This window comes from Mus pahari, chromosome 8 (genome assembly GCF_900095145.1).
Source record: "Mus pahari chromosome 8, PAHARI_EIJ_v1.1, whole genome shotgun sequence".
Lineage (NCBI taxonomy): Eukaryota > Metazoa > Chordata > Mammalia > Rodentia > Muridae > Mus > Mus pahari.
The window spans coordinates 108,124,931-108,135,131 of record NC_034597.1 but is presented as its reverse complement, the minus strand read 5'-3'; the positions used below and the strand labels follow the sequence as shown (position 1 = coordinate 108,135,131).

Sequence of the window (10,201 nt, the reverse complement as noted above, 5' to 3'; positions counted from 1 at the left end):
AAAAAAAAAAAAAAAAAAAAAAAAAAATGTGTCCTGTCCACTCTGCTTCCCCCCCCTCCCACTTCTGTCCACCATCACCTCCCTCCCCACCTCCCACTTCTGTCCACCATCACCTCCCTTCCCCTACCCCAAGGCTCCCACTTCTGTCTCAGAAAAGCCTCAGACAACATGAAAACTCTTGCTAAATGGAGCTGGGGAAACTACCTGAGTGGAAACGCTATGCTTTCAATCACCCATTCTCCCTGTCTTGCCCTCTTTATCAGAAAGGAATGGGTCTGGGAGAGAGGGCATCAATTCATTCTGTGCTCCTTGATGTCCATTCTGCCCTCACCTGCCTGTCAACCTTGGGGGGTGGGATTAAAATACGCTTAGAAGTCACATGACTGTTGCCAGGTAGAACAATAACCCATGGGAAGCCAGAGATGATACAGTCAGGGCAGAGAGTGTCAAAGAAAGCTGATTAATCCCAGCACACCACCTGACCCAACAGGTATGGAGTCAGTGCTGGCACAGGCTCCCTCCCCAATTTGAGGACATGGCCACACACATGTACACAAGTCCTGCCAACATGACCCAACATGACCCAAATGCTTTTCTGAATAGAGCATCAAAGGCTTGGAAAGGCTCAGAAAAGCACAAAGGAGTTACTTGATTTTATGCATCTAGCAGCTAGAGAGATACTGTCTGGCTTATAAATCCACCATGAAGGAGGTACATGTCATGCACGAGCAATGACCAGGATGCCCAACTGAAAGAGATGAAAATCGATTTCAGGTAGACAACACCTGCCTATAACCAGGAATTCAAACCACCAAATCCATAGACGCTCCGCATATGCACACACAGGCACTGCAGTGCACACACTTTTCCCAGTGCCTTCAATTCAGTTAACTGCCACAAATTCTTTGTTAGTCCCTACTATGCACCAGGGCCTGTTTGCCCCATAGGGTTACAAAATGGAAGCAATTACTAAGAACCAAGTCTGTAAGGTTGTCACTTAAGATCATGTGGCTGTTTTTAATCTCCTTTTACTATCACACAGGACAATCTCCACCATCCTTGGGAAGCCAGGCCCTACACCACACTGAGAAAGTTTCATGGGATCCAAAGGGAGACAAGGCAGGAGGGAAAGGTGGGAGGTATCTACTCCTGGATCAGGTCTCCAGATGGTCCCTGAGCCGCCAGTGGGAGTTGAGGAATTATTAGCTCCACTTGACAGATAAAGAAAGTAGGGCCAGGGGAGGTGTCACAGGCTGTGCTCTGCGAGGGTTCTGCTCGTCTCTTGTGTTGTGGTTTGAGCGGGAAACCTCACTTTTGTGTAGACACACAGGCTTGAACACTTGGTTTCCCAGGGGACAACTGTTCGGACAGGTTGCGGAGCTCCAGGAGACGGAGAAGGTCCAACAGCCAGACCTACTTCCTTTTCACGCCCTGCTTCCTGAGAGAAGATGCCATGGTGGAGTCCCTTAAACGATAAACCCTAAGAAACTCTACCTCAAGCTGTTTGTCCCCTGTTGGGAACCTGGTCACCACAGCAAGAAACACAACTGATATACCCACAGCTCTGCCAAGTGCTTTGGGCCTCAACAAATAGTGACTTAACAGCCAAGGGAAAGATTCGCCCAAGGCCACAAGCAAATTCGTTGCTGAATCAAAGTCAGAATGGAGATGCCCCCATGTGTGTCACAAGCCCCGAGTTCCAAACTAGAGAAATGAATAAAAAGTTAGAAAAGCACCCTGAAATAAACAGCAGGGAGGGAACTAAGAGACATCATGGTCAGGAAGCTGAGCAGCATGGCAGACAGGGTCAGGAGGTTTACTCAGTCCACACTGGTGCCATGTCAAGTCTCTGGAGAGCTTATGCAGCCCTTCAGAAGCCAAAGTCCTCCAAGGATATGGGACACAGTTACGTATCCATTCATGAATGACTGCTTCTCCACATTATTCATTATTGTAGGAATCTGAAATGATGGGCATAGATTTTCTTTTGACAGAACACTTTTAAACCCAAAGAACACGTGTGCACACCTACAGAGGAGTCTACCAGCCTAACTGACAGGTTCACATTTGTTTCTTTTTGTAAAAATAAAAAAAAGCTGGAGAGATGGCTCAGTGGTTAAGAGCACCGACTGCTCTTCCAAAGGTCCTGAGTTCAATTCCCAGCAACCACATGGTGGCTCACAGCCATCTGTAATGGAATTTGGTGCCCTCTTCTGGTGTGTCTGAAGACAGCTACAGTGTACCCATATAAATAAATTCATCTTTGTCAGGCGTGGTGGCGCAAGCCTTTAATCCCAGTACTTGGGAGGCAGAGGCAGGCAGATCTCTGAGTTTGAGGCCAGCCTGGTCTACAGAGTGAGCTCCAGGACAGCCAAGGCTACACAGAGAAACCCTGTCTTGAAAACAAAACAAAACAAAAATATTATGGATAACACTTCTCCATCCCATCATGCTGTAAACCAATTCTCATACATATTTGTGGATATTTTTTTTCAGTGTTTATTTTTTTTCTCCCAAATTTGCAACTCTCCTGCCTTGGCCTCTTGAGAGCTAGGATTGTCAGCATGTGCCATGTCCCCAACATAAATGTATGTACTCTATATCCATAAAAATATAGGGAGACTCACGTATGATCTCTGAACTTCCCATGCTGAGGTCATCCTTTGTGGCCATCAGAAATCCAAGATCAACCCCCCTTGGCTTCTAAAAGCCATCTTCCACTCACCAAACCTGTTTATAACTGTTTGTTTATAACTTTCCTCTAGAAAAGCCAGCAACTAATGGTTGTCCTTGCACTTCTCTTCCCAGAGGGAGCCAGGGGTTCTCTCTGCAGATAAATGCTGTAAATGAAAAATACTGTCTCCGATGGAACTGTATTGGGAAAGTAGCTTTGGAGAGGTGGCTCATGGCAAACCCTTTTCCCTACAATTAGCACAATCTGTAGACATCTAGATTATGCTAGCTAGAGCAAGGTTAGCGAGCTGTTCTTCAAACACATCCAACAATTCTGCATCCTAACTGAGCAATGGGATGATCTAGAGAGGACACATGAGTGCTGGCAGAGAAAGACCAGGAGTGATTCTCATTGTTCTGATGTTAATGCTGGGGGTCGGGGCAGGTAGGGGGAGGTAAGAAACCAAAACTCGGGTATAATTTGGGCTGGTGACCTGAGTTTTCATGGAATCCACAGCAATCATATGAAACTGACTTCAGTGGCACATCAGTGTATCCAAGGTCATCCTCAGCTACATGCTGAGTTCAAAGGCAACCTGAGACACATCAGACACTGTCGTACATATACACAGACAGACAAACAGACACTGCCAAAATGCATGCATTTATATAAACATACATACATACATACAAAAATAAATACTGAAAGAAATAAAAACACAAAGAAGGTTTTTAAATGAAGCAATGTTTCACCCATTAATGGGCAACAGACAATTTTGAGCACATGAGTAATTATGGAATCATGAAATATAAGACAGGCTTCATGTATTTTGAACAGTTAGATGAGTGACATGTAACTAAATATATCCAAAGTTCAAATATAGTACACAGTTTCTGCAGTGTCCAGAACCGCTAAGGGACAACTAGTCAGTACCTAAAGCCATAAGTAAGAAAGAGTAAAGAGACAGCCTTCGATGTACTCAATCAGGTCACATGAAGAGCACAAAAACTCTTTAGTGACAGAAGAGGCCAACTGCTTTATCAAAATTAAAGTGTCCCTTCCATATGGATGGCAGTAAGAAACAGTCGGCAGGAGACAAGGCAGCATGTGTGGCGTTCTGAGATGTGAATGTGAGGAGGGACTGCTTGCACTTATTCAGTGCATGGCTTGGCTTCCACAGACACATGCACACACACACACAAATACACCATACACACACCACACAGACACACAACAGACACACACACATCATACATACATACACAAAGACATACACACATAGACACACGCACACACATACACCATACACACAACACACACACGCAACACACATACACAAAGACATACACACATAGACACACGCATGCACAAACACATACACCATACACACACACCACACAGACACACAAAAACCACACATACATACACACACAAAGACATACACACATAGACACACGCACGCACATACATACACCATACACACACAACACACATACACAAAGACATATACACACAAAGACATACACACATAGACACACACTACACAGATGCACAACAAACAACACACGTATACACATAGAGACACACACCACAGAAACACACACATAGACATATACACACAATACACTTTTCAAGTATCTTTCCAAATCTCACATGGTCTTTTCCACTGCTAGAGTACAACATCACAAACGGGGTAAGTCACTAACAACAAAAGTTTATTTGGTTCACAGCTTTAAAAACAGAACAGTTTCTAAACTACCTTTAATCCCAGCACTTGGGAGGCAGAAGTAGGCAGATCTCTGAGTTCAAGGCCAGCCTGGTCTACAGAATGAGTTCCAGGACAGTCAGGGCCACACAGAGAAACCCTGTCTCAAAAACAAAAGAAAACCAAAGTTAGTAAAGTAGAAATGTGGTCAAATGTACACTCTTTAACCAGGAAGTCACCCGTACACCAGCAACATGAATCCATCTGTGAGAAGCAAAACCACCTCTTAAAGGGGCATATCAGTCTAGCATTGAGGCACATGCCTTTAACCCCAGTATTTAATATAGGCAGACTCTGGACGATCCATCTCTGTCAGTTTAAGGCCAGCCTAATCTATAGAGCAAGTTCCAGGCTAGCCAGGGCTGCCAGACGCTGTCTCCAAACAAAACGGAGGTGAAGATTCATGGGATTCTGTGTTTTAAGAGATCTGAATCACAGTAAATCCCCAGGCAACTGGCCTTTCAGCAACCCCAAATCTTTGAACCTAAAATTACCCAAGTTCACTTGGTTCCCACTAAGGACGATATGGCCACTGTTTCTTTTTCCTGCACACCCCTCATTTTTGTTGATGGTGTTTTGTTTTTATGTAGCTAAGGATGACCTTGAACTTCTGATCTCTTATCTCCAATTCCCAAATGTTGGGATTGTAGGCTTCAGGATCTCTTTCTCTAATTTTAATCGACAAGTGAAATGATTACATTAATGGTGTACATTTAAAGTTTGGTGCATGAATACACTGGAGAATAGCTAAGTTGGATTAGTTTAGCATAAACACCTATCCTGTTTTTGACCCAGAATGTAGCTTGTCCGTCATCCCCATGCTGACCCTGTCAACAAGCTGCCTGCAATCAGAAAGCATGGGTTCAGTGCAATGTGCAGGCAGGGAGGACAAGAACAAGACAAGGAAACGAGGTATTTTCCCTTTCACATGATTAGGTTACACCAGCAGGGAGGGGTTTAGCTTAGTGGTACAGAGCCTGGCTAGCAAAAATGAGGTCCTGAATTTGGTCCATGGTAGAATGGGGGCTGGGCAGACTGAAAGCACACACCTTAAAGAATTATGCGTAACTCTCATTCAACATTCCCTAGGCTGGGTCAGCAAGATGGTGAACCCACCACATTCCCATCCGGTCATAAAACCCTGCTGTGTCCCCAGCTCCCAGAACATGTCTTTGTTGTAATAAATGTTGACACTAAAGTCTTAAACACAAGATGATTCCATCTCAAGATGTCTTGAGTCGGGAAAATAAGTTGACGTGGGGAAAATAGACTTTTATTAAAAAGTCTTCCATTGTAAATAATGATATTGAAGAATTGACTGGTTATCTTTTATTTCTTCATAGATAGGGTTTCAGGGTACAGCCCAGGCTGGCTGCCGACTCATGGCAATCCTCCTGCCTCAGATTCCCAAGTGCTGGGCTAGGGTGTGAGCTACCACTTAAAGCAAGAATTTTCAGTGTTAGAGGTGAGGTGGTGGTGCAGTGTTTTTTTTTTTTTTTTTTTTTCTTGTTTCCCTCTTTAATTTAATGGTTTAGAAAAACATGTTGAAATAATGATAATAATAAGAAAACAAAACAAAGTCTCTTCGAAAGGAAAGCATTTGGTTAGTATTAAAAAACTTTTTTTTTTTTTACAAAATCATTCAATGCTTACTATGTTTTCTTCTTTGTAGAGCTATGATAAATGAAACATAACATTTCTATTTTCACTGCTTTTAAAGCACACAACTTAATGGTACCGAGCGCATGCCCACACCTAGAGTCTCCACCCCTTCCTCCAGAACCTCTCATCTGGCAGAACCATGGGACACCATCACTAACCACCCCCTCCCCACCCCTGCCAGCTGGCATTAGTCTACTTTTTCCTCTACCATAATTATGCACATTTGGCAGTGCTCTGTGCCTTCCAAATAATGCCATTTTAGGGTTTACTGATGGATTATACAAAACGCAGTATACATTTGGGGGGCAATAAACCCATTGCTGGAATTTTCAGCTACATAGAACAGTGTGTGGAGAAGCCACCCCCGTGTGAAGAAGCCGGGGGATTTGCGATTCTGTTTCATCATTACCGCCATGCTTTCATAAACACCTTTGAGTGAGCGTTTTATCCTACGATCTCTGTAACAGCCCTTCCTGAACCTGCTGGAGCAAAGCTGTGCAGACCCTCACAAGTCCTGACAGCTCACCACAAGGGCTGTCACTTCATTACATGATGCTTTACTTACTGAAATTTCTGACACTTGCATAGACTTTCTAGATTTGAGGCTGAGGAAGAAGTGCAAAGAGTTGGCGCACCCTTCTAGAGCAGTGGTTCTCAACCTGTGGGTCACGACCCCTTCAGGGGTCCAGAGACCCTTTCACAGGGGTCACGTGCCAGATATCCTGCATATCAGATATTCACATTACAATTCATGGCGGTAGCAAAATCACGGTTATGAAGGAGCAACAAAATAATGTTGTGGTTGTGATCACCACAACATGAGGGACTGTGTTAGAGGGTCACAGAATTAGGATAGCTGAGAACCACTGCTGGAGAAATGCCCTCCAGAGTGCCAGGAGCAAGGGCATGTGTCACCACACCTAGCTTTAAAGTCTCAATTATTAGTGGGGCTTACTTAGGGTACCCGGAGGGGGCTCAAAGAGTTTCCAGTCTTATTTCAAAGTCCCATTTAAAAACTTATTATAAAAGTTCATTGTTAAAAAAAAAAAAATCCTTCTGGAAATAAAAGGAAAAAACACTATTCTTTGCTTTGAAATGCATAGAAAAGTAAAACCTTGGAGAGAAAAAAGAAATAGGATAAACAACCTTTGTCCTAACTGTAACTTTACCTTCTGCCCAGCTGTGGCCAAGCCAACATCTCTCCTCTGGGATGGCGATCCTGAATGTCCCATGGTTCCTTCCCCCTCCCCTCTCCCCATGGCCATTGGTTATACTAAGCATATGTTTTCATGCATAACATTATGGATATTCTCAAGACAGCCAGTCTGCTGCAGAGAAATCAACCCCAGCAGTAAGCTGCGATCATGAGTTCCCAACACTTGCCTGTGACTTCATGGGGAGACTATTTATACCCAGGCAGAGTCTGAATGTGTAAAACAGCTGTGTGTGTCACTTGGTTTTAAGAGCAACAAAGGCAAATGAATGCATTGTCAATGGTAGATTTCTCCACAAACTCTACAACGCTTGGTGTCACGGGGAGAGCACCCAGAGCACACTAGGTTCCAGGAGTGGTGGGGACTGTCCCACGTGTCACCGGGTCCTTTTGCAGGCACTGATTGCCAACCACACTTTACAGGTAACATGATGGAGAGTCACCAAGTGTGAAGATGTTTGTTCAGAAACCATGGTGGTATGTGGAGACTTTGGTCCATTCCTTCCTCTCTTCTCTCAATAGCAACACCTCGGGAGGCATGCATTAGCGTGTCACCATAAGACCTATATCTAGAGAGGCGTGAAGGAGACACAAGGCCTTTACAGGGCTGCCTACCAATTACAGTCACTTGTTCCAGTTGCTGGCATGCACATGACAAGAAGGAAATGAGCGAAATGGTCTCAGAATATAAACAACCAGAATGACATGGACAGGAAGTACAGAGACTGTCATTTTCAAAGCTGCTTACAACTATCTGACAAGCCCCAGTGGATATCCCAAACAATACTGCCCATTCATTTACTCTAAAATCCACACTGGAAAAGAGGCATGAAGACTCAGACTCAGGCATACAGACGACAGACAGACAGACAGACAGACAGACATATATACACAGACATGCACAGAAAAACACATACACTCACATAGACAAAGACACACACACATATGCACAGAGACAGACAGACAGACACAGAGACGCATACAGACATCCATTCAGACACACATAACACACATATGCACACAGAGACAGAGACAGGCAGACAAACACAGTGACATGCACACAAAGACATACATACACCCAAGGATAGATTCTAACTTCAAACCAGAAACCCTGCCTCCACCCAATGCTCTTTCTTTACCGTAACTTGTATGAACATTCACTGTAATCTGAAGCAGCAAGCAGGGTAGAGAAGGAGCAAGGAGCTGGCTTGGTGACTTTGGATCAAAACAGCAAAGCCTGAGGCCACTGGTATTCACTGGGGCCTCTGTATACTTGAGTGGTATCGCATGTAACCTTACAACGGTCTTCCAGGCAGGATCTGTCATCCACTTTTGTTGAACAGTAAAGCCCAAGTAACAACTTCTAAGTGTCTGGTGTCTGATTATAAATAACCAGGTTCCATCGCATATCACAGTCTAGGATACAAGTCTCAGCTTCCGTACGGGGTATCAGGTCAGGACACTGGACTCAGTGGATCACTCTAGAGCTTCCTGAGATCCCAGAGGTGAGAGTCTGCATGGTGGCAGTCGATAAAAACAGTGAGCGACACCAGCACACTGTCACCACCCACACCGGGGTCCCTTGCTATCACCCTGCGGAGGACCTGGCCGCTAACCTAGAGTCACTGCCAAGGAGTCATTTCTTCCCTTCAACACCTCCTCAAACACGAGAAACCTAGTGTCTTCCTCACTAAACAGACTTGGCTTTGAAGTTGGCTCCGTGGCTGCCTAACGCATACGGAGCTATGACGTCACCACGCGCCACCTTGTATTCTCAACGAAGTTGGCTCTGTGGCTGCCTGCTGCCTAAGTCAATACTGAGCTTCGGAAGCTATGACATCACCACGCTCCACCCTGCGCACACTCTCAACAGAAAGGACATCTCCTACCGTTGGAATTCTCCTTCCCCAGAACCAAGTAGCCGGCTTTGTTTTGATAAGGGCTACTTTAAAATCCCCAGGGACCCAGGCCTGCCAAAATCAAACTGAAAAATATTGGTGCCACACCATTTGAACGAGTTCTTCTAAAAATACCACCCTGAGAACTTAGACGGTTAGATTTTTCTACAGTTATACATGATCACCAGGATCCCACAGCACGGGCTATGAGTGGATAGGTATGGATGAAAAAAGCATTCAGGAATGTTTAGAAAACTAAGCGAGAGGTAGCTGGAGCTTCCAAAGAGCACGTTCAAGCCAGCCTGCACTTCCTGCAGAACCCACGAGTTCAAGCACGGCACCTCTCTTTGCAGGGCTACCATCAGCTTGTCTTTGGGAAACACCTTCAAGTAACATAAGAAGGTCATGTTACTTCCTTTCTCAGGTTAAAGAGAAATAGCAATAACAGCAAAACGCTTTCTGGAGCCTAGTAAGTCTAGATGAGCATCAAGGGTTGTCCTGAAGTGTTAAATTACTGAGTGATGTCACATGCCCCAATTCTCATTCAGCTGTGGGATTCTCAGACTGAGAAGTCAGGAAAGTTAGACAGACCAAATAACTATTTTTAGAGGTTCAAGCACTAAAGGTCGCTAGAGTCTAGATTCATAATTACTCTGCCGTTGCATGCACTACTAACATCATGCATACATTAGCCATTTTACTATCACAACTCACCACGGTCTACCACGGACTTTATGAAACTGTGAGGTGTAAGATCTGACTTTTCCATAGACTTAGATAAAGCCATCCCTACTCCCCGAATGGAGTCACACTGAGGGTGTGGTGGTGTGGACTTGCAGAACCCTGAGCAAGGTGAGCTACCCTGGCCAGCGTCTAACTGTTCGCGAGCAGGGCACTCCCCTTTCAGCCTCTCTTTCCTCTTCTACAGAAAAGCATGTAAGGATAGTTTCCAAGCAGCCAACCATCCAAGTTCATGCAGCAAGAACGAA

General features: G+C 44.6%; 1 protein-coding gene across 5 annotated transcripts in view; it reads right to left on the bottom strand.

The window, feature by feature from the left end:
• Positions 1-10,201, bottom strand: part of Farp1 (FERM, ARH/RhoGEF and pleckstrin domain protein 1) — a 237,565-nt gene that overhangs the window by 134,411 nt on the left and 92,953 nt on the right. The window lies entirely within an intron of this gene.